Source organism: Puma concolor, chromosome E2 (assembly GCF_028749965.1).
Source record: "Puma concolor isolate L17-30 chromosome E2, mPumCon1.1.hap2, whole genome shotgun sequence".
Lineage (NCBI taxonomy): Eukaryota > Metazoa > Chordata > Mammalia > Carnivora > Felidae > Puma > Puma concolor.
The window spans coordinates 34,193,747-34,219,042 of NC_141681.1; the positions used below are offsets into that span (position 1 = coordinate 34,193,747).

At 49.1% G+C, this 25,296-nt stretch overlaps 1 long non-coding RNA gene across 1 annotated transcript; it reads left to right on the forward strand.

The window, feature by feature from the left end:
* Positions 1-1,634: 1,634 nt before the first annotated feature.
* LOC147573480 (uncharacterized) lies at positions 1,635-3,017 on the forward strand. The gene is made up of 2 exons (XR_015244529.1): positions 1,635-2,110; positions 2,772-3,017. It is a non-coding gene; the product is annotated as an uncharacterized LOC147573480 (long non-coding RNA).
* Positions 3,018-25,296: the final 22,279 nt, after the last annotated feature.

A 25,296-nucleotide genomic window follows, 5' to 3' on the forward strand; every position in this document is an offset into this window, starting at 1 on the left:
TTTCTTATTTCTACTTTTCTCGACGTGATGGTCTCATTTCCTACTGTAGCTGGAGAAGGGGGCTTCTGGTGATTCTAGCTTACATCACGCTTAGAACTTGGGATCTCAGAGAATGGAAGACCACCTTCCCTGACAGTTCTGGCGGCAAAATTCTGGGTACGACACTGGCCTGGCTTAGGTCATATGACCTTCCCAGAGCCAATCAGTCCGTGGCCTGAGGAATAGGGTTCTCTGATTGGCCAGGCCTGTGTCACGTGGCCGTGGCAAGCTTTGCCCCACCTTTAGAGGTTCTACTCAGAATACGCCCCCCAGGAAAGAACGTTGGTTGCCAGACGACAAGTCGGAACAGAGACAGAGAGAGAGAGAGAGAGAGAGAGTCGCTAACCTCAGAACCCCCGCAACACCCAAGCATGAGGACTGGTTCACATCGTGGATTCTCCACCTAGCTGTTATCCACAACTAGTGATGGCTGAAGAGCCGTGAATGGGGAGAACACCAGCTCACGTTTGGCCAGTACCAGTGTGCCGGGCACTTATTCTAAGCGCTTCCACGTGTTAACTCACTCATTTCTCATGACAACCCTAAGAGCTGAGGACAATTATTAGGTGAGAAAAGTGAGGCCCCAAAAGGTAAGCCACTTGCCTAAGGCCCTCCAGCTAAGAAGTTGGGGCCCAGGGGTGTGGTCCCAGAACCTATGCCCTCCCCACTGAAGGATACTTTGGACAAGGGGACCTTGGTGGTGGCCAGTGCGCCCACACACAGGAGAGCTAGAGAGTACACACATGTACAGGAGTACATTCCGGAGAGCCAGAGAAACCTGCCCCCACACGGTCATAACCTCCAACCTGCCCAGATTTTTCTTCATCAGAATAGCCCAGGAGCCTGGCTGGCGGTATCTGTCTGGCTCTGCCCCAAGAGAGGAGGCGTGATACGACACCCCAGCCCTCACCAGCTTGCCAGCCCCTCCCGCTCCAGCTAGTCTGGACTCCTCAGTCAGCTGAGGTTCTCCACCCCTGGACGCCCTGAGCTCCTCCCTCAGTGACAGGTGTGGCAGGGGGCAGGAGACAGGAGGCCATGGAGGCCCCAGTGACAAGAACAGAAACCAGAGCCCCAGGCCAGGACAGCACTGGACAGGAATGGGGAGGAGACAGACAGAAGGAGACAGACAGAGGAGAAGACACACAGGAAGAGAGCAAAGGCAGAATGTAGGAGACAGAGATGGGGCTGCGTCCTCCCTCGCCCTTCCCACAGGCAACACATCTCTCTCTTGTCTCGGGGCTGAAAGCAAGAAGGGGAGAGGGAAGACCTTGTAAATGAAGCAGGTGAGAGTTCTGCAGCTACACGTCTCAGTTTCAATTCTCCTCGAGTCCCTGATGCAGAACGAGCACCTCCGGAGGGGAAGTGAGTGAAGACAGGTGCCCATGGGAGATACCCCTCACTCAACCCCACTTTGGGCAACAGGCCCGATGCTTAGAGGGCCCCAGAAACACCTTCCTGACAGGGCTCCAGAGACCAAAGCCCATGGCCACTGAGCCCTGCAAAGTGGCAAAAGGAGAAGGCAGAGGGACACATGCCAGACCCTGCCCATGTCTCCCCAGGGATCTGAATTCTCTTCCCACTCCACATCACACAAAACCCCCATTCTCTCGGAATATCTGATACCTCCCGTGGAACAGGAACTTGAGGTCTGGCTTTGTCCCCAACCAGCTGTATGACCTTGGTTAACCTCTTCCCTTCCGAAGACCTCAGTCTGCCATCTCCATAGTGAGCGGCCCTTTGGGGGCTGGCGCTCTGCGGTCCTGGGACTCTGTTGGCCCTCACCAGCCTTCAAAGCCACTGGTGCTCTCAGAAGGATGCTGGTCAGCCTCCCCCAGCTGTCCACCCTACCCGTCTCCTGGAAAGCCCCCTATCCTGTCCAATGTCCCACCTCCTTCTAGCAAACCGTATCTGGCCCATGCCCTCCGGGCCTTGCAAGGAGCTGACCACCATCCACAGAAATAAGAGGACCCGACGTGAGACGGAAAGTGAGAGCGGCTGATTCCCCCCTACTGGAGAACACAGCGGCACCAGGCCGGCCTGGCCTTTCGCCTGACGGCCCGCGTTTAAGACAGTGCGTAATGCGGCCACAGCATAGGGTTCCGCACCCCTGACTCCCTAGAATAGGGCTGATTTGCAAAAGAGAGTAGTAAGTGGAGGCCTAGAATGGCAGGTCAGAAACCCCTGCCCAGATGCCAAGAGACAGCCATGAAGGCAGGGGGCCGGGTGGGGAGGGAGGCACACTGGCCTCCTTCTCACGGATGCCCCGAGGAGGGCGCTGGGAGCAAGGCGCGTCCCGTAACCACAGCCTGCGCCTGGTGTCAGCCGCGTGGCGCTGCGCAACAGCCCCCCCCCGCCCCCCGCCCGTCCCCGAAAACCAAAGGCGCCCCTTCCAGAGAAGAAAAAGGAGGGAGCCTCATCATTAATAGCGCTGGCGGCAAGGTAAAGCCACCCGCCCGCTCCGGCGCACCCTCGCCCATAATTATGCCAGCGAGGCTTTCATCCCCACGCGCGCACGCCGAAAGTTTATTGTTGTATTTCGGCCTTTTGTTCAGTCTCCTGTGCCTTTTATGCAAGGGGAAGGGTGCTGAGGGGTCAAAGCATCCTCCCCCGGCTCCTCTCTCTGTCAGTCCTTTTAGAAAAACACCCAAAGCCATAATTTGTCTTAGAATTTCTTTTGAAACAGCTACAAGAAAGACTCGCGACTGCTCTTTTCCCTCTGTTTCTGATTCCAGCCATCCCTTTATCTGGCTTTCATTAGAGCCTCGGCCGCGCCTCTTTTGTGGGAGAGACTTATGGGAACCCAGGCAGTTTCCCAGCCGCTGTGATGTTGCTAAAGATTAAAAAGGAGCTTTGAAGCTGTACCAGTTCTCTCTGCGCCCCCTCGGTACAGGGCCTCAGAAAGACCCAAGCCATCTGGCAAACCTGACATAAAGACAAAATAAAGTGATTGAGACTGGCTCTTCAAAGCCACAATGGCAGATTTGTTGATTTGGGCGTTATCTTTCATGCAAGGCCCTCAGAAGTCACCAGAACACCTAGGTAATCTCGGGCAGGCCTCACTGGACTGGACAGGCCGAGGCTCAGAGAGGGACCCGGCAGCTCCTGGTGGGGCTGAGGGATGGACCGAAGGCTCCTGGAGGTGGGCCCCGGGAAACTCAACAGTTGGAGCCGGAGCCGGGCCCTGGCCATGGTTTACAGTGAGAACTGCCAACCTGGCCCCCGCCTCGTGTCCCATCTCAGGAGGGGTGCCTGACACCGGCCAGACGGAGTCAGAGCGAGAAGCTGATGTGAGGCTGTCCTGAGCAGGAGGGGAGCGGCAGGGAGATGAAAGGCCGCTGCCCTAATTGCAACCGACAGCCCGTTAGTAACGCCCTGGCAGCTTCCATATCGGAACCTGCTTCTCACGGCTTCCGGCTGGGCAAGGCCTGGGGCAGATGGCTGTCTGCCGGGGCCCGCGGGAGGATCTCCCTTCTGACTGATGCTGGGACGAGCAAAGATCCTGGAGGGAAAGAACCAAAAAGCAGCCCTGAGCCAGTCCTTCATTAACACCCCGCCTGACCCCCAAGTAACCTGGAGCCTGGCCCTTGCTGGACCTCAGTTTGCCCTCCTGCAAAAGAGACCTAGTGGACACTCATGGACAGAGTCTCTCCCATCCAATTGGGGAGCAGTGTCCAGAGCCAAAGCCTTGGGTCATGGACGCTCCTCTGGCCTGGATGGGAGCCTGGAGGAGATGATGCCAGAGCCAGCACTCCACATGCACAGACGCCCCCACAGACTGAGCTTCAGTGCAGGAATCTGGGGGACACCCACACACACACCTACTACTGATGTGACCTCACGCAACCCGCTCCCCTCTCAGTGCCTCGGTTGTCCTCGTGTTCAGGAGTTGGAATACACCAGAGATATTCAGGTGCTAGGGAGAACTGGGGTTCCATGAACATTCCTGAGGGGGCCAAGGGGAGGTCAAGAGGGAGCTGAGCAGGTACTACTCTGGGGTCCTCCAAATAGAACGTTCATCTGTTATGCACACTGAGCTTCAATAAAATCTCCAGGATTTTTTTTTTTAAGGTTCCGCTGATTAAAACACACATACAACTTAAAAGCCACAAGTTGAGAGGGTCTGCTCCTTCTTTCTGACCGCCCTGAATCTGTGATTCACATCGGACCACAGTGAGCTCAACCAAGAGCTAAACTTCATTCTATCCAGTTTCAACCAAATGATGAGCTCCCAAAGTCTGACCATGGATCAGCAACCAAGTATCTATTGAAAATCTACTCTGCACTCGCACCGGGGAGAATGTAACACCTGCGTGTCCTCAAACACCAGACCCAGAAAAGATATCTAAGGGATGTTCACATTCACAGGGCACAGGATAGATCAGCATCTGCTTGCTAAACCAGAGAGAGGTGGCCACTGATCACAGGCCTGGGGGACAATTCATCTATCCCCATATTTCTGTGCCCCTTCCCTCTAGCCAGATGCAGGACTGGGGCCCCAGCTCTTTCTCCGCTGCCCTGCCCCTTTCAGAGAGTCCAAAGAGGAAACGTCTCAGTTTCCTTTCCATCACAGCTGGCCCCAACCACCCTTCCTTCCTGTGAAGAGCACAGCTGGCGCCAGGGTGGGAGGTCCACAGCAGAGACTTCCTGGCACCTTGGCAGTGACGTGCCAACATGAGATTAGGCTTCATCTGTATGTCCTTCCAAAGAGAGAGAGAGGAAGCCCAGCTCCTGGAGAGGTAGGGCCACAAATGAGCACATGTGAGAGGGGGCATCCTGCCCACCAAACCCTAAAGGGAGTCTTCCAGAGTAGTCCCTCCTTTTCTAATCACGCCTCCCCAGCCGCTGGTGAACTCCTACTCATGCTTCAAAACCCATCCCCAATGTCACTCCTGCCTTGAAGCCCTTCTGAGCTTCCCTCTCCCTCGGCTCATATGCTGCTTCATCCACATCTGTCTTGGGTAACTCTGAAATTAAATGGCAATAGTTTTTTCAGGAAGCAGGCACACATCTGGAAATCAAAGGATCTCGGTTCAAATCCCAGCTGTCTTATTCACCAGCTGTGGGACCTTGAAGAGGTCCATTTTCCCCTCTGAGCCCCAGTTTCCGCATTCTTAAAGTGGAGAACACAGAACTTATCCTCTAGGGTTGTGTTGAGGGTTAAAGAAAGCAATATATGTGAAAGAGTTGAAAATTCTGTCCAACACAGAGAGGCACTCAAAACCAGTGAGCTCCATTCCTTCCTTTGTAGAAAGTGACCTTCTCAAGGGCAGGAACCAGGTCTTCATTCACCTTCTCATTCACTCATTCATTCATTCACCCACTCATTCACTCGTTCATTCAGCCATCATCACTGAGCTCCTGTAGAGGAGCAAGCCCTGAGCCAGAAGCTGGGTTCTACAGCAAGTCACAAGACAGACACTTTCCAGGTGCCCATAAATCTCCCAGTTGGTCGTCCTCACCCGTGTGTCATAGAACCCGCTTTGGCTGACACTGACTCCACCCTTCCCAGGAGGCTGGATCAAGGGCAGGTCTGCCGGGTCCAGGCTGGAAGTTGCCGGCCCCACCCCAGAATCATCAGCAGACCTCTCTCCTGCAGTAGGTGTCTTCTGGAGGCAGAGCCTTGTCCAACACTCGGGGAGAAGAGAAATGAAGACACGCCATGCTTCCACCCTCAGGGAGCTCCTGGTCTGGTGGGGAAGACACCCGTTTCATCCCTGGGGAGTTGTCAGCCTGATGGAAGAGACTGACATCGTTCTCAACCTTGGAAACTCCCAATCTGATGGGAGAGTCCTAATTTCCCGATTTGGAGAACTTCCAGTCTGAGGACAGAGAGCAGAGTCACATTTTCCCTGATACTGGTGGCTCTTAGTTTGATGGGGGAGACACATTTATCTCTGACTGTAGAATTCCCAGTCTGATGGAGGAGACACATGGCTCTTGATCTTGGACCAGTCTATCACCGATGGAGGAGTGTGGAAGGGAGGGGTTGTTCCCATCCCAGGAGGGCACCTCCTCTGATGGGAGAGGCAGTCTGTGCCCATAGATAGCTTGAGAGGCAGATAAAACAACATATATGGAAAAAAGAGATCAATCTAGAGTCCCTTTGAAAGGCTAGCTGTGCAGTATCTCTATCTGTTTGTAGACTCAGAAGTGATATTCCTGGCTCTGCTGACGCACCATCCTAATCCACAGGGCAGGACACAAATGACAGAATCATTGCCTCACAAGCATCCAGCCAAGCCCCCTCACCAGAGAATCCAAGCCAGAGCTGGCCTGAGGCCCCAGTCGCTGGCATCTTGTGCCAGTCTTTGCCAGGGGAGGGCTTTCTCACGATCAGGGACATCTGGGCTGGCCCAGCTCCCAGAGGCCACCGACATAAAAAGCGAGGGGCTCAGCGGAAACACCATCTGCACATCATAAAGCCGCGTGGTGGTTCCCAGAGGCTGCCTCCAGCTGCGTCCGTGCTGCCCGGGAAAAGCAGAGGAAGGCACCAAGTGACCAGGAGGGGCAGGGGGAAGGATGGCCAAGAGGAGAGAGCCAGGCTGTAACTCCTCTCCCTAGCACCCTACGCCCTTTGGAAGTTAACGTCACCTGGTTGGTCTCCCTGTCGCTGCCCGGGATCACAGGTTCTAACCATCCCTGAAGGTGACCTGTGACGCGAGCAGTATGCAGTGGCGGTGATGCACTCAGATCTGAGGGTTGAACTGCCTGGATTCGAACCCTAGGTTTACTCATTAGGGCAGGAGATAGACTTCCCTGAGCCTCTTTTCGGGCCAGTGCCTTGGAGAGGACAGTAACCACACCCGTGTCCGGAGGTTGCTGCGAGAACTAAAAGAAGTAATAATACACGTATTGAGCTGTACCCTTAAGATGTGTGCACTCGTTACACTTTAATAAAATTTTATTACAACAGAGGTAATAGGTGTCCCGTGTCTGCTTTGCCCGATTTCAAGAAATCTCTGTCACTATTGGCTCTTACTATTATCATTGTTACCTTCCCTCCCACACTAGCCTCAGGCTTCTGGAGGAGCAGGCACCTGTAAGGGGCGGAGGCATTGAGGATATTTCATTGGCCACTCTCTCCAAGGCCCCGCCCCCAGCACCACGGCCACAGCTGATTGGACAAGGGGTAGGACCTGGCGTAAGGGAAGTTTACCTATTGGCAGTTGCACAGAGCCTGTCAGGTTCTCTGGGGAATTTGAACTCGGGATCAGGCTGTCAGGTGTAGTGGATGGAGGATCACATTGGGCCGCGAAGAGCTGAGGAAGGAGAAAGAGACGAGTGACTGAGAACAGCAGAGATGAGAGAGACACAAGGTTCCCGAAAGACAGAAAGAGATGACAGACCGGGGGGGGGGGGGGGACCTCCAGTGCCCGGGTTTGGGTGCGCACGTGATTTCCCAGGAGACAAGGCTGTACTGCGTCTCCTGACTTTGGAGCCTAGGAGATGAGTTTGGCCAAGAAGCACAAACACACCTACACACACACACACACACAGGCCAGACATGCACACCACATCCCACCCTACCAACATGCACGCACCGCTTTCGACATTTTCTTTACAATTCCCTGCCCATGCCTGAACGACTTCCAGAATGGTGACTCCCAAAGGAGATTAATTCTGTCGTGTGGCTCTAGGAGAAAAAATACCGTTGCACGGAGAGACCTAATGGGGCGTTTCATAAAGTGTCTAAACTGTGGTGTAGGAGCCTTTGCGTAAAACTTCATTAAAATCACATTACCTGCCGTCTCTCGGTCCCGCTCTCCTCCATGCCAGCTCGGAGGGTTTGACCCTCGTGGCTAGCGAGACGGCTGCTGGCAGCTCCTAGAGCTGAACCCTCCCTTAAACACAGCCAGCGGGAGGGGTCCTTGGGTCTTGGTTTGGGCTCCCCTGAAGGGAACACTGAGATAAAGATTTGAGGACGAGTGGTTTACTGGGACGCGATCACAGGAAACACTGGTAGGGAATGGGGAAGCGAGCCAGGGAAGGGAATGAAGCCAATAAAGGATGTGTTCTGAAGCCAGTTATCTCTGTGGGCGGCCGGAGCCTGATCTCACCGGGGAGCTGTGAGAGACAGGGTCAAGCATGCACTCGGAGGGGGATCAGGTCGTTCATCCACCAGCCTCCTTCAGCCCCTGGTTGAGGGCTGCATCAGGATGGGGTCTAGAACTCCTCACATCCCGCACACTAGGCACCTCACTCGCCTCACCGTGGTCCCAGCCCTGGCTGCTCCTTGGTGGCACTGATTCCCTGACACCCTGGCCCGCCGCCTGCATGAACACGGAGGGCTCAAGCAGCCTGAAAGAGCCCTCCGGAAGAGTCCCAAGGACTGGCAGTTGGACTCTCAGCCAGTGTTCATGGAAAGAGCAAATGCCAGGAGCACTAAGGTCGGGGCACAGACAGAGGCTGTCACATCGGCAAAAATCTCATTGTATCTCCAAGGTTCTGACTGGATTGTGTTTGTCCCTGGACCTATCACTGACACCAGAGGGATGTCCTGTGCCAACTGAATCGGTCTGGAGCGGTGAGATGGTGGGGCAGGGGCATGAGGGGGTGGTGAGGAGGCGTGCCCTTGTACTATACCCAAATGAATGGGAGTGGACCACAGCAGCTCTCGAAATGAAATGGGTGCTGGGCTGCAACACGAACATGACACACAAGTGACCACCCCTCATGCCCAAGCCACCAAATTAAGTGGAAGGTGACAAGGTCAAAGGTTCTTCCAGCCAAACCTTTAAGCTGGCCACCTGCCCTTATTAGAGTACAAAGCGTTAATGGAGCAGTGACTTGCGCCAGACATCGTCCAGGCTCCAGGGAGGCACCCGCGAAAAGGTGGCGCTTCTGTTCCCTGAGCGTTCACGGGCAAGGGTAGCCGCAGGGGAGGAAAGGACAGCAATTACGATTTCAACTACGACTGCATCAAATCCACTCACGAGATGCCGCTGGTTGCAACACACAATTATTTGGTGGACCACCAAGAAAAACGAAAAGCCACCAATTAAATGATGTTATCCCGTGGATGGCAATTCATCCCAATTTCAGAAATATGAAATGTAAAAAAAAAAAAAAAAAAAAAGCCCATCTTAGAATTGATGGGCTTGTGGTTATATTTTTATCAGTTTCGTTTGCGAAGGGTGTTTTCATAGACACTGTCTCGCTCTCTGCTCACCACAAACCTACTGAGGGTAATATCACTGCTATTTTCCACTCCATGAAACTGTACTCAGAGAGGGCAAGTGACTTGCCCGAGGTCACTGAGCTACTGACTGGTCAAAGTGGAAGTCAACCCCAGGTCTTTCTGGTGGCAGAGCCACGACACCACCAAGCCTCCTGGCCAGCTTCTTGGACTCTTGATTCTTCTTTTTACAAAATGTGGGCCCCTATCTCCCCTTCCCTCCTCCTCGGGACTGACAGGGAGCCCCACAAGCACCTCTTCTCTCTGCTCCCAGCGACACACAGGCCCACACTTGAGATATTTGCAGTCCCAGGAACTCTCTTCCTTCCAGGCAAAGGACCACGGGCACACAGTACCATCTTCCACTAGCTCCCTTCAAGGGTCTTGCCATGGTGAGCACTCTTCAAACCTGGGTCCCTGCTGGAGATTCTATTTCTTTTATATATATATATATATATATATATATATATATATATATATATTTTAATGTTTATTTCTGAGACAGAGAGAGACAGAGCATGAGCTGGGGGCGGGGGGGGGGGGGGGGCAGAGAGAGAGGGAGACACAGAATCTGAAGCAGGCTCCAGGCTCTGAGCTGTCAGCACAGAGCCCGACACGGAGCTCGAACTCACAAACCATGAGATCGTGACCTGAGCTGAAGTCGGCGGCTCAACAAATTCTATGTCTATTTCTATTCTATTTCTTTTTTTTTTAATTTTTTTTTCAACGTTTTTATTTATTTATGGGACAGACAGAGACAGAGCATGAACGGGGGAGGGGCAGAGAGAGAGGGAGACACAGAATCGGAAACAGGCTCCAGGCTCCGAGCCATCAGCCCAGAGCCTGACGCGGGGCTCGAACTCACGGACCGTGAGATCGTGACCTGGCTGAAGTCGGACGCTTAACCGACTGCGCCACCCAGGCGCCCCTATTTCTATTCTATTTCTAAGGAGCCAGGCCCTTGCCCCTTGGAACAGCTTACACTACAATGATTTCCTAGTGGCTTCCGTGGAAGTTTCTTCATATAAAGGCCTAAATGGCTGCAGGCTGAGAACCAGGGCTGGCTTTATAGAGCAAGCCACCTAGGCAGTTACATGGGAGTTCACACTTAGCTTAATGCTCTGGACCCCACAGATTACATAGCAGATCCTGCTCCTGCTTAAAAGCATCTGAGCAAGGAGCCTGCCTTGTTACTCCCAATCCCTGAGACTCCTGAGGGGAGTCCAGGTCACCTCTGTGTGCTCTGGGAACAGGGAGTGCTCTGTTCCCAGAGCAGAGGGAATGCTCCATTAGTACTGAAAGTACTGAAAGAAGTGTGTGTGTGTGCGTGTGCGTGTGTGTGTGTGTTGTGCACTCTGAGGTGCAAGTAACAGAAATCCAGTTCAAGGTAGCCAAACTCAAAGAAGGAGTTTATTTTCCCACTGGATTGAAAAGCGTAAGAGGCTGATGATCCAGAAACTCCCGTACTGTCAGTCACCAGGATATTTGCTCTAGGCCCTGCTTTTTCCACGCCGCCTTTATTCTCAGGCCTCGACAGCTCTAGGCTGACATACTAGCAACCTCGGGAGAAAACTTCTCACCAAAACTTCCCATCAAAATCAAGCCTCAGTCACCCGCCCACCCCTTGCCAGTCTTTAAACCAGGGGCTGTGATATTCTCATTGGCCAGGCCCCAGTCACATGCCTACCCCTGAGCCAATCACTGGCCCTAGAAGCTGTGATACTGCCATTGGCTTGTGTGGGTCACATGACCACTCCTGAACTAGTCACCGGCCCTGGCAGGTGAGATGCCATCATTGGCAGGCTTGGGTCACGTCAGGGAGAGGAGGCTCTCCAGATGGAACTCAGGATACTGTTCTCAGGGAAAAAAAGGAACTTGGTGCCAGACGGTCTTGTACAACCACTGAACCCTGAGGCTTCTGTCTTTGTCCTCGCTTGTCTCAACTGTGGGCAACCTGAGACCCCTGTTGACTAGGAAGGGTGGCCTTGGGAGCCTGGCAAAAGAGGAAGGTCTGGGAAATATCACACACCAGACAAGCAAAAAGCCAAAACTGGGCAGAACTGGCAGGGGCTGAGGCCAGGTGGTCATTCTGCACAATTACCACCAGAGGGCAGGCTTGCCTAGAGATGATGGAAAACAGGACGTGGTCAGAGGGCAGCCGTTAGGTGAGTCCTGTCCCAACCCTCTGATCATAGCAGGTGCCTACTGCTGTACTTACTGCCAAGCCTTATGAAGCCCAACCCTGTCCTAAGCACTTTCCATGCATCAACTCACTGAATTATCAGCAATGACGTTGGCACTTTTTTTTTTTTTTTTACCCCATTTTATAGATGAGGAAACCAAAGCTTTGGAGAAGTTTTAAGCAATGGGTCCAAGGCCATACAGCCAGAAAGGGGAAAGTTATGCAACTGTTCTACTAAACCCTGAGCTTCCTGAGGTCAGGGGTTGTGTCTTGCTCTTGTCTGAGGCCCCCACGGACCCAAACACAATCACTATTTGTTTAATGAATATCTCTTAAAGTGAGAATGTGGGCTCAAGGGCTGTCCAGATGTGCTGCGTCTTGGAAGATGAGTCTTAGAGGCTGTCAGGGACCGGAGGGACCACAGCACACCAGCAGAAGAGACAGTTGTAGATTGGCAGCGGCTTGGCAACTCTGAAGTCTCATTGTAGGTCACTATTTACGCCTCTTCCAGGGGTGGCTGGCTGTGCAGATAGGAGAGGAAGAGCACAGGGCCCCCACTGTGGGCTAAACACTATGCTAAGTGCTTCGAGGGAGACAGAGGTAAGTGTGACACAAACCCCTACCTCTGCTCCCCTCTTGGGAGAAGAAGTCAGTCTTGGCCGGAAAGAAGAACCCAGAAGTAAGGTCCTGACTCCCCTAAGAGCGAACTTCAACCCTGTAATCAAAACTGTGTTATGTACATGCTAAGTGCCAGGTGCAGCAGATACAGCAGTGAACACAGCTGAAAGATAGACACAGCTCAGGGCACCCAGGTGGCTCAGTCGGTTAAGCATCTGATTCTTGATTTCGGCTCAGGTCATGATCTTAAGGTTCATGGGATTGAGCCCCACATCAGGCTCTGCACTGATAGCACAGTGTCTGCTTGGGATTCTCTCTCTCTCTCTCTCTCTCTCTCTCTGCCCCTCTTGCACTTGCACTCTATCTCTCTCTTAAAATAAATTTAAAAAAATAGACAGCTCTTGCCTTCATGAAACTCAGTCTAAGGGGGAGACTGATAATAAACAGATATGTAATTGCAAATGTGATGTTTAAAGGAAACAGGAAGGGGTGCCTGGATGGCTCAGTCTGTTAAGCGTCTGACTTTGGCTCTGGTCATGATCTCACAGTTTGTGACTTTGAGCCCTGTGTCGGGCTCTGTGCTGACAGCTCAGAAACTGGAGCCTGCCTCAGATTCTGTCTCCCTCTCTCTCTCTGCCTCTCCCCCACTCGTGCTCTCTCTCTCTCTCACACACACACACACAAACAAATAAAATTTTTTAAAAAGTTTAAAGGAAATGGGGAAAGTACAAAGTGCTATGAAAGAAACTAAAAGGAGACTCATTGAAGCAGGGTTTGGGGAGTTACCTTTCTGAGGTGACGAAAGATGAAAAGGAGCCTGCCATATGAAGAGTGTGGGAATGGCATATCTGGCAAAGGGAACAGCCTGTAGGGAGGTCCTGCATGGTAGGAAAATGTGGCATGTTCAAGGGACTAAAATTAAGAAAATTATTTCTGGAGTGTAATGAGTCAAAGTGGGTCACGGTGCAAGATGAATCAGAGAGGAGGGCCAGGGCAGAACAAAAGCTCAGGTTTTACCTGAGTGTAAAGGGAGACCACCAAAGGGTTGTGAACAGGGCACTGGTTCAGTCTAAGCTGATCTATGTTCGTAAAGGTCACTCTGGCTTTCATGGGGAGAGTGGTTTGAGAGTGGGGCAGAGTGGAAGCTGGAAGACATGGCAGCTCTTACTAAGTCAATGTCAAGGGCACACAGACGGGTGGCTATTTCCTCCTAAGGCAGGCATCTAGAAAGGCTTTGAGGAGGGGTCTTTACCCCAACTGAAAACTCAACAGGCGAGGATGAAGGAGAAGGCTGCATCCCCCACTCCAATCTTTTCCCTTCTGAATAAAGAAGAACCTTCTGTTTTTCCTTTCCTGCCGCAGAAACCAGAAAGAGATGGCCATTCATCAATCAGCGCCTTCTGAATTACCTACACGTAGGGCTAAACAATAATTACAACAAACCATCAGCAGTTCCAAGTGTGAATGGCTCAATGACATTGTAAAATTTGGCATAAAGAGATCTGGCTGAGCCACACACATTTTCTCATGGGGTTAACGATGTCAGCAGTTCCGAGTCTGATCCCTACTGGCCTCTGAAAGACAAGATCACAGAAGAGAAAGAGGCAGAAAGAGCTTCCCTGGTGGCATTTCCCCAAGCAAATGGGCACATTTGCCTCTCGGATGAGCAGGGCAAGAGTCAACCAGGCCAACCAGAATGTGATTAGTCAGAAAGAGTCTCTCTGTCAGCTCTTTATCGGTGACCAGTCTCACAAGGGGCAAGAGTTCACGTTTTGTGAAGCCTGTTGTGTTTGTTAAATACCGTGTGTTTTTACTCAACCAGGTACTGCCTGCCAGCCAAGTTTATACGGCAATGTGCCTCCGGGCTCTGTCCATCTCAGACCAGTTACTGGTCCTCCCTGTTGTACACATCCTCCTCTTATCAGGTCCTCATAACTGAAGTCCCCTCAAAGCAGATAGAGAACTGAGTTTAGAAACTGTTTTTACTTCTACTGAATTGCTTTGCCTATCCACCATTCATTCACCAATCCTGTGGTAACAGCATCTTAATTTTTCTTGGGGACCTCAACTTAGGCCACATGGTTTGGTGGCACAAGCCTCCCACTAAGGCTCCAGGACTAGACAAGATTTGGCTTGTCATTGAATTCTACCACCAGCATGACCAACCCCAGCCCCACCCCCACCCTTTCATGCTAATTGGTTCAGAGTCGGCACAAGATCTAAATTGGCTCAGTCAGATAACCTCATGAGTTTTTGCTGGACCACTAGGGAAAGAAACATTCTCTTTTCTCTGAACTGGGATTTATGAGGATGGCAGCCTGGAGCCATGATAGCCTGTCTGAAAATAGGACAAGTGCAGAGGAAGCAGAGCCCAAAGACAGAGGAAAGCATGAATCTTGTGGTATCATTTGAGCTCCTGGAGGTAGCATTACCTGAAGCTCTGCCTCATTAGGGGTGGGTTTTAGATACCACCAAAAAAAAGCATTCTGGTGATCACACGGACCCTGAGCAATACAAGGGTGAGAACCAGATATCCTGAATTCCAGTGCTGTGTTCTTACCCTGTATTGTATTCCAGATGACTGTATCCAACCACATGCCCAAACTTGACAAATCTGCATGACTTTATGGTTTATTAAAAGATGGATATTTTTTTTTAAACATCTGATTACAACAGTGTTTCATCTAACTGAATCACAGAGTCATGGAAGGGCCCCTAGAGATCATATCATTGAGCGGTTTTCAAAGATTTTTAACAACTTCTCATTTCAAACAAAGTCATAAGCAGAGCTCCTGTATATAAGAAACAAAAGCAGTGTCTTGTTAGTGCAAATGTGTTTTATCTTTTCGGTTACAAGTTTTAACATTTACTTTTAGAATCAATGAAAACTCAAATTTTGATTTATTTGTTTCCAAAGTATAAAAATTGGTTATATAGGAAATCAATAAAGAAAACCAATGAGGGGTGCCTGGGTGGCTCAATCAGTTGAGTGCCTGACTCTTCATCTTGGCTCAGGTCATGATCTTACAGTTTGTGAGTTCAAGACCCGCATTGGGCTCTGTGCTGATGGTGTGGAGCCTGCTTGGAATTCTGTCTCTCCTCTCTGCCCCTCCTCCATTTGTTCTCCCTCTCTCTCAAAAAAAAAGAAAGAAAAAAGAAAATCAATGAAAACAAAATTGGTTCTTTGAAAAGATCAATAAAATCAATGAGCCTCCAGCCAGCCTAAGGAAAAAAGAGCAAGGACAGAAATTACTAATGTCAGAAATGAAAAAGAGGACATCACTACAGATCCTATGGACATTAAGATGATAACAAAGAATACTGTGAACAACTCTATGCCCATAAATTTGATAATCTGGATGAAATGGACAAATTCCTTGAAAGACAATTTGCCAAACTTACACAAGAAGAAATAGATGATATGAATAGGACTTTGTCTATTAAAGAAATTAAACAAATAAACAAATAAAACCTTCCAAAAGAGAAAGCACCATTCCCAGGTGGGTTCACTGGTGAAATCCATACAACATTTAAGAAAGAAATTATATGGGGGCGCCTGGGTGGCTCAGTTGGTTAGGCGTCCGACTTTGGCTCAGTTCATGATATCGTAGTTTGTGAGTTTGAGCCCCACGTCGGGCTCTGTGCTGACAGCTCAGAGCCTGGAGCCTGCTTCGGATTCTGTGTCTCCCTCTCTCTGACCCTTCCCCTCTCATGCTCTGTCTCTCTCTGTCTCTCAAAAATGAATAAACATTAAAAAATTTTTTTAATCAAAAAAAAATTTTTAAAAAGAAATTATATGAACTCTCTATAATCTCTTTCAGAGATAGAAGCAGAGGGACTACTTCCCAACTCATTCTATGAGGCCAGCGTTACCCTAGTACCAAAACTAGACAAAGACATTACATGAAAACTAAACACCGATATTTCGCATGAACATAGATACAAAAATTCTCAACAAAATATTATCAAACCCATAATGTATAAAAGAATTATATCCTATAATTGGGTGAGATTTATCCAAGGTTACAAGTCTAGTTAACAATCAAAAATCACTTAGTGTAATTCATCATATCATCAGGCTAAAGAAGAAAGATAACATGATCATATCAGTAGAAGTAGAAAAAGCATTTGACAAAATCCAACACCGATTCATGATTTAAAAAAAAAAACTTTCAGGAAAGTAGGAATAGAAGGGAACTTCTTTATCTTGATAAAGAAACCTATAAACCCAAAATAGATGAAAGACATGGACATAAGACAGGAAGCCATCAAAATCCTAGAGGAGAAAGCAGGCAAAAACTTCTTTGACCTCAGCCGCAGCAACTTCTTACTCAACACATCGCCAGAGGCAAGTGAAACAAAAGCAAAAATGAACTATTGGGACCTCATCAAAATAAAAACCTTCTGCACAGCGAAGGAAACAATCAGCAAAACTAAAAGGCAACCAACGGAATGGGAGAAAATATTTGCAAATGACATATCAGATAAAGGGTTAGTACCAAAATCTATAAAGAACTTATCAAACACAACACCCAAAAAACAAATAATCCAGTGAAGAAAAGGGCAAAAGACATGAATAGACATTTCTCCAAAGAAGACATCCGGATGGCCAACAGACACATGAAACAATACACAACATCACTCATCATCAGGGAAATACAAATTAAAACCACAATGAGATATCACCTCACATCAGTCAGAATGGCTAACATTAACAACTCAGGCAACATCAGATGCTGGCAAGGATGCGGAGAATTAGGATCTCTTTTGCACTGCTGGTGGGAATGGAAACTGGTACAGCCACTCTGGAAAGCAGTGTGGAGGTTCCTCAAAAAATTAAAAATAGAACTACCCTACAACCCAGTAATTGCACTACTAGGTATTTATCCAAGGGATACAGGTGTGCTGTTTCACAGGGGCACATGCACCCCAATGTTTATAGCAGCACTATCAACAATAACCAAAGTAGGGAAAGAGCCCAAATGTCCATCAATGGATGAATGGATAAAGAAGATGTGGTATATGCACATATATACAATGGAGTATTACTCAGCAATCAAAAAGAGTGAAATCTTGCCATTTGCAGCTATGTGGATGAAACTAGAGGGTATTATGCTAAGCGAAATTAGTCAGAGAAAGACAAATATCATATGATTTCACTCATATGAGGAATTTAAGATACAAAACAGATGAACATAAGGGAAAGGAAGCAAAAATAATATAAATACAGGGTGGGAGACAAAACATAAGAGACTCTGAAATATAGAGAACAAACAGAGGGTTTCTGGAGGGTTTGTGGGAGGGAGGATAGGCTAAATGGGTATGTGCATCAAGGAAGACACTTGGGATATTCTACATAAAGGATGAATCACTGGAATCTACTTCTGAAATCATTGTTGCACTATATGCTAACTAACTTGGATGTAAATTTAAAAATTAACTAATTAATTAATTAATTTAACAACAAAAAAAAGAATACCTAACAAAAACCCTACAGCTAGTTAACAGCATTCTTAATAGTAAGAAAATCAAAGCATTCCTCCTGAGACCAGGTACAAGACAAGGATGTCCCTTCTCACCACTCCTTTTCAACATCATACTGGAAGTTCTAGCCAATGCAATAAGACAAGAAAAGAAGATACAGCTTGGGAAGGAAGAAATTGTCTTTGTTTGCAGATCATCTATGTAGAAAATCTGAAAGAATCAACAACTTAAAAAAATGAATAATAAATGATTATAGCAAGGTTTCAGGATACAAGGTTAATATATAAAAGTCAATTATTTTCGTATAAGCCACCAATGAACAAGTGGAATTTGAAACTAAAAACATAATACCATTTATATTCTCACGCAAAAAAAATTAAATACTTATGTATAAGTCTAACAAATCTACATGAGGAAAGCTATAAAACTCGGATGAAAGGAATCAAAGAACTAAATAAACAGAGATATTCCATAGTCACTGGCAGGAAGATTCAATATTGTCATGATATCAGTTCTTCCCAACACAATCTACCTATTAAGTGCAATCCACATCAAAATTCCAGAAAGTTATTTTGTGGATATAGACAAACTGATTCTAAAGCTTACATAGAGAGGCCAAAGACCCAGAATAGCCAACACAATACTGAAGGAGAACGAATTTGGAGGACTGACACTACTCAACTTCAAAACTTACTATAAAGCTAGAGTAATTAATACAGTGTGCTTAGGACGCCTGAGTGGCTCTGGGTGGCTCAGTCAGTTAAGCATTTGACTTAGGCTCAGGTCACAGTCTCGCGATTTGTGCATTCAAGCTCCGCGTTGAGCTCTGCACTGACAGCTAGAGCCTGGAGCCTGCTTTGGATTCTGTGTCTCCCTCTCTTTCTCCCTGCCCCTGGCTCGCTTTCACTCTGTCTGTCTCTCTCTCTCTTTCTCTCTCTCTCTCAAAAATAAACAAATAAACTGAAAAAAAAAAAAGACAGTGTGGTATTGGCAAAAGAATAGACAAATAGATCAATGGAGCAGAACAGACAGCCCAGAAATAGATCCACATAAATATAGTCAACTGATCTTTGACAAAGGAATAAAAGCAAGATAATGGAACAAAGATAGTCTTTTCAACAAATGGCGCTGGAACTGCTGAACATCTTCACATAAAAAAAAATGAATCAGGACACAGGCTTTACACTCTTCCCAAAAATTAACTCACAGTGGATCACAGACCTAAATGTAAAAATGCAAAAGTATAAAACTGGAAGATGATATGGGAGAAAATCTAGGTAACCTTGGGTATGGCAATGACTTTTTTCATACAACACAAAAAGCACACAAATTCATGAGAGAAATAATTGATAAGCTGGACTTCATTAAAATTAAAAACCTCTGATCTGTGAATCACAATAAAGTCAATGAAAAGACAAGCTACCAACTGGGAGAAAATATTGGCTGAAGACTCATCTGATAAAGGACTGTTATTCAAAATATACGAAGAACCCTTAAAACTTCACAATAAGAAAACAAACAACCGGATTTAAAAATGGAGGGCCTTAGCAGGCACCTCACCAAAGAAGACACACAGATGGCAGATAAACCTATGAAAAGATGCTCCGTATCATATGTCCTCAGGGAAATACAAACAGTAGTCAGGTACCACTACACCTGCACCACTACACCACTACACCTACCACTGGCCACCTATTAAAGTGGCCAGAATCCGGAACACTGACAACATCAAATGCTGGTGAGGGCATGGAGCAACAGGAACTCTCATTCAGTGCAGGTGAACCTTCTTACAAAACTAAACATACCCTCACCATCCAATCCAGTGATCGTGTTCCTTGGTATTTATCCAAAGGAGTTGAAAACTTACGTTCACACAAAAACTTGCGCATGGGTGTTCATACTAATTTTGTACATATCTACCTAACCTTGGAAGCAACAAAGATGTTGCTTCAGTTCAGTAGGGGAATGGGTAATCCAGACAATGTGCTGGTCCAGACAATGTGGTGATCCAGAAAATGGAATATTATTCAGTGCTAAAAAGACATGAGCTACCAGGCCATGAAAAGATGTGAAAGAATCTTAAATGCGTGTTATTAACTGAAAGAAGCCAACCTGAAAAGGCTATATCCTACATGACTCCAACCAACCATATGACATTTTGGAAAAGACAAAACTATGGAGACAGCAAAAAGATTACTGGATGCCAGGGGTTGGGGGTAGGGGGGAGACACCTGACTAGATAGAGCTCAGAGAATTCTTAGGGCATACTCTGTATATCATACTCTGTATGATAATGCCATAATGGATATACATCATTTTATTTGTCTAAACCCATAGAATACACAACACTAAGAGTGAACTCTAATGGGAACTACAAACTTCAGGTAATTATGATGTGTCAATGCAGGTTCATCAATTGTAACAGATGTACACTTCCGTTGGGGATATCAATAATGGAGGAAGCTATATATGTGGGGTAGCATGGGGTATATGGGAAGTCTATGTATCTTTCCCTCATTTTTCTGTGAACCTAATACTTCCCTAAAAATTTATCTTTTGGGGTGCCTGGGTGGCTCAGCCGGTTAAGCATCCGATTCCAACTCAGGTCATGATCTCATAGTTCGTGGATTCCAGCCTCACGTTGGTCTCTATGCTGATAGCTCAGAACCTGCAGCCTGTTTCAGATTCTCTCTCTCTCTCTCTCTCTCTCTCTCTCTCTCTCTCTCTCTCTAATATAAATAAATAAACATTTAAAAAAAATACTAAGCCCTCAAGAAAATAGGATGAAGTGAGGCAGGGAGGCTGGGAAGGAGGGTTTGGGAGGGAGGCAAGGAGGGAGAAAGGGTGTGGGAGGGAGGGAGGAAGGTGCTTGATCAGGGGCTCCAAGTTGCTCTCTGTCTGGTAGAATCTGAGTCCAAATGACTTTTGTGGCTGTCAGCAATGGGCACCATGGCTTGGACTCACTGCCCTCCAGCAAAGAGCTCTGAGGCCATGAGAGCAGGGGAGGCACAGGGATCACCACATGGACAGATGCCATCTGTTGCCTTTCTTTTGTTCACTCAGAGGCAGACAGCTGGGGCGGCACCACCTGTGATCGTGAGCAACCCTGGAAGCTGCACTGTCAACAGCCTGTCACAGGGAATCACCTCAGGCCACTGCCTCCCCAAAGAGCTGCCCAATGAACCAGCCTCTGCCCCTCGGGGTCTCTTTGCACAGCGCTAACAGGCTGGGGCCCGGCCATCCTGCCCGCGCCGCCAGACTCGGGCACCTGCTGCAGCTGCTGGGGGCCTGGGCTCAGGGGATGCCTCCTCTCTCCCTTCCCCCTGGGACAGAGGGCAGGGCTCCCCCAGAGTATCCAGAAGAGCCAGCTCTTTCCCTCCCCCTTTCTGACCTTTCACACTTGGGGAGGCCTTCACTGTGCAAGAAGCCCTTGTCCCCCTCCCTTTCCCCGACCCTCATGCCAACCACACTGGTGCCCATGGCTGGTTCTGCCCACTCCTCAGAGAAGGCAGAGGGGTTCACACAAAAGAAGACAAGAGAAGCAAGTAGCCCACGGACAACCGGCCTTGGGAGTTCCTGGCCCCACCTCACAGCCGCATGAGGGGGCTTTGAGGAACACCACGGGGCAGCGGTGGGGGTCTCCAAAGTCCCTGAGGTTCAGAGCTTTCAGCATGACGGGAGCATGGGGTCAGTTCCCAGTAAGCCCCTTTCATCTGTCGGACCTGTGAAGAGTCTCCACTGGGTCTCCCAGAACTGCCCAACCAAGGGAAGCCACGCTTTACTCCAGGATCAGGTGCCCAGGCCATCAGCTGTGTCCCAGAGCTCTCTCTCTCCATAGGTGCGCCAAGTTCCGAAGGCCCAGCTGTGGCGGTTGCCTCGCATGCTTCCGGGTCCTGGGGCTGCTAAGGGCCCGGCTTGCCACAGCCTCACACCCCCCTGGGCAACAAGTCCTCTGCAGACGGGCCTGGCCCTGAGAGAGCTGAGCAGAGGCCATTTCCTGGGAAAGCCACCCCCCCCAGTGGCCAGCCTTCCTCACTGCCTCTCTCCTCCTCCTCCTCCTCAGGCTCTAGGAGGCCACCAGTTACCTCCTGTCCTCAACCAAAAGACCCTCAGGGGAAGAAAGTGGGAGGGCATCATCATCATCATCATCATCATAAAACAGTATAAGTATTCATTCACTCACTCATTTATTCATTCATTCATTCATCCAAAAATTATTTTTTGAGGGCCTGTGCCAAGCCTGGCTCCATGCTAGGCACAGGGGACACAACTGTGAGTGATACAGGCCCCAATCATGTCCTCGGGGAGCCGGGAGTCCCATGGGGGGAGACAGTTGGCAAACACGCACACAGACACGTAACAGATACGTAACATTATGTCGGTGGCCACATGTGCTATTAAGAGAAGCAAAGTCGCTCGAGGAGGTGCTACTGTAGATCTCTGGTCTGGAAGCTTCTCTGAAGCAGTCACCCAGGAGACCAGAAGCTGGGACCCAGGAGCTGAGGGGACAGTGCTCTAAGCAGGGGAAAGAGCAGAGGCAAAGGCCCTGGGGCACAGGCAGTCTTGTGCATCAGAAGCAAGTGAGGAGGACAGTGTGGCCAGCCTCAGTGACAGGGGTAGGAAGTGGGTCTGGAGAGATGACGGGGCCAGATCAGGCCTGGAAGCCAAGGTAAGGATTCGGCTTTGATTCTAAGACAGTTTTTACCAGGGAAACAACATTACCTCAAGTATGTTTTCAAAGAATCACAAAATACAAAATTTTTTTCTGATGTTTTATTTAGTTTTGAGAGAGAGAGAGAGAGAGAGAGAGAGAGAGAGAGAGAAAGCTGGAGAGAGGCAGAGAGAGAGGGAGACACAGAATCCAAAACAGGCTCCAGGCTCTGAGCTGTCAGCACAGAGCCCGAAGCGGGGCTCGAACTCGTGAACCGCGAGATCATGACCTGTCCTGTGCCGAAGTCATGCACTTAACAGACTGAGTCACCCAGGCGCCCCAAGAATCACAAAGTTTTTAAAAACTAATATCAGCATCTGGCATTTATCGAGCCCTTGCTCTCCATGTGGTCTTACACTTGGCATTTTGACCACATTATCTTCTTTCGTCCTTACAACCACCTTATGAAGTGGTCGGCCTGATTCCCTTGCCTTGTTTCAAGAGAGGCAACTGAGGTGCAGAGGGGTGAAGTGATACGCCCAAGGTCACACAGCTAGAAAGCATGAGCTCAAGACGAGCCAGGCCGGCCCCCTCCAGAGCCGTTGGGTTACTCTGGTCCTGGTGTTAGGCCGCCTGGCTTCCAATTTTGACTCCCAGCCACCAGCTGTGTAACATAGCCGGCTCCTGTCTGGTCCTGACATTGCCACAGCTCCAGTCTCTGTAAGACGGACACACTGCATCCTCCTCCGGGGGCTGCAGAGAGGACACTGAGCAAGGGTGCGGGCTGGCGGTGGGTGGGAGGCAGATGGTCAACAGGTGTGACGGCAGTTACTCACCCCCAAAGCTTTGGGGGCTGTGGTTCTAGGGACCTGGTGAAACATATGAGGTCAATCCACCTTGGAAAGAGGAGACAGCCGTTTGGCCTCCACTACAGCTGCAGCAAAACAGACTGCGAGGGACGTGACGGAGGCCCGCAGACAGAGGAAGGTACTGGGTGGGACTAAGCAAGGCACAGAGTCAGCCTTGTCCTCTCCGAAGACTGTCCTCTTCCTCTACAGCCAATCGGGATGCACGAGAGAGAAGTCTCCATCGCCTTATGGGGGACAGCTAGCTTCTGCCACGAAGCCTCCCCACACTGCCCAGGTCAGAGGCAGCAGTGCCCAGGTATCACAAAACCAGAAGTTTCTCCATTAAAGCACTGCTCCATTCGGCACAGCAGTCACCTTTCATTGTTTGGGCTCCCTTTGTTCATTTAGCCTCATGGGACCCCAGAAATCCATAAACAGCAAACAACAACGATCTCCACTCTTTAACTTCTCTTCCGATCCTTTCGATGCACAAACATCCCTTCCTACGTGTTCGTGTGAGCGTGTGAATCCTCTTGTGGAATTTATCTCTATCTGACACTATTCTAAACATGCAGGAAGAAACCTGGAAGGTTTCTGGCCCTCTTTTAGAAGAGCAGTGTGGCCTCATGGTTAGAATGTAGGGTTTGGAGGTAGACCGGCATGGATTCAGATTCCGGAGAGGCATGCTGTGTGACCTTGGATAAGCCACTTGACTTCTTCGGGCCCCAGTTTCCTCACTGGGACAGGGATAAGAGTGTTCCTCTCACCAGGCTAGGAAAAGGAGAAAAGGGAAGAGAGAGTGTGTGCAACACTCTAGCCAAGTACCCTGCACAAGCAAGTTGTTCCTTTACTCTCACTTTAGTCCTTCTTATCGAGATATGCAGCAGACTCAGAAAGTTCCCTCTTTGGGATAATATTTGTATATGCTATCAATTGCTGTGTAACAAATCCCCCTAAAACTTAGTGGTTTAAGTAAGCACACATTTATTATCTCACAGTTGTTTCTGTGGGCCACCAGTCTGCCCATCACTTACCTGGGTCTCCTGCTTCAGCGTCTCTTGAATGCTGCAATCAAGGTATGAGGCAGGGCTGAGGTCTCATCTGAGTGCCCCATGGAGGAAGGATTCAATCTGAAGTTCAGGTGGTTGTGGGCAGGGTCAATGGCTCAAGAGCTGCTGGGCTGGAGGTCGCCCTCAAGTCCTTGCACATGAGCCTCTCCAACATGGCAGCCTCTTTCCTTGAAACATGCAGGCCAAGATGGCAGTGCAGTTGGCTAGCAAGACAGAAATCACAATCTTAGGTAACTGAATCCCAGAAGAGACATCTCATCACCTTTGCCATATCCTAATGGCTAGATGTAAGTCTCTAGGCCTTTCCACACACAATTGGAGAACATAAATACCAGGAGGCAGGAGTCTTCAGGGGTCACCTTGGAGTTTGCACTACACAGCAAGGTTCAGTTCAGCTAGCATTTTCTGGGGCCTTTTATGTACCAGGCACTGTCCTGGAGCTGGGAACTTACAAAGTGGGGAAGCCAGGGTGTCCATCTCCCAGGAACTTCTGTGAGATGTTTTCTGCTTCAGGCTCTTACTCATTTTTCACTGCTGTGAACACTTTGGGAAACTGTGTACGAGCTCTGTTGAGGGGAGGAGGACAATTACTCACTCCATAGTGTGAATGAGTTAACTAGGCCCTTTTCCCTCCATCCCAGGCTGGTCAGGGAAAAGAAACACACACACACACACAGACACACACACAGACACACACACACACACACACACACACACACACACACAGTGAGCTAGCTCTTAGGGGTATTTGCAAAGTAGTGGTCACTGTGCTGGCTGCTATGGAAACAAAGAGAATGAGACCAGACCCTTCCCTGGGGAAGCACACTGGGGGATGGGGAGCAAAGAGGGAAACTCACAGGTTCGGCCTGGAGTGAGGCATGCCACACTGGAAGCCAGATCTGCATGGGGAGTTAAAGCAAAAAGATTATAGCCAACAGCTGAAAAGTTGAACCAAGCTTTGCCCTATACTTAGTGGACAATGGTGGCTTGATCTCAGAGCAACCAAGTTCCCTTCCCCAACACAACCCCCTTCCCCCACTCTGACTCCACCTCGCAGATGCCAGGGGGGCTTGCTACAGGGAGGCAACAGACACAAACTTCCTTTGTTCGAGGAACCTCATCTTCCCTGGCTAACCATGGCGGTCTGGTGGGGCCTGATGGTCACAGGCTAACTCCTCTTGGCCATGGGGGTGGACTGGATACCCAAGCTGGATCAATCTTCCATTCCC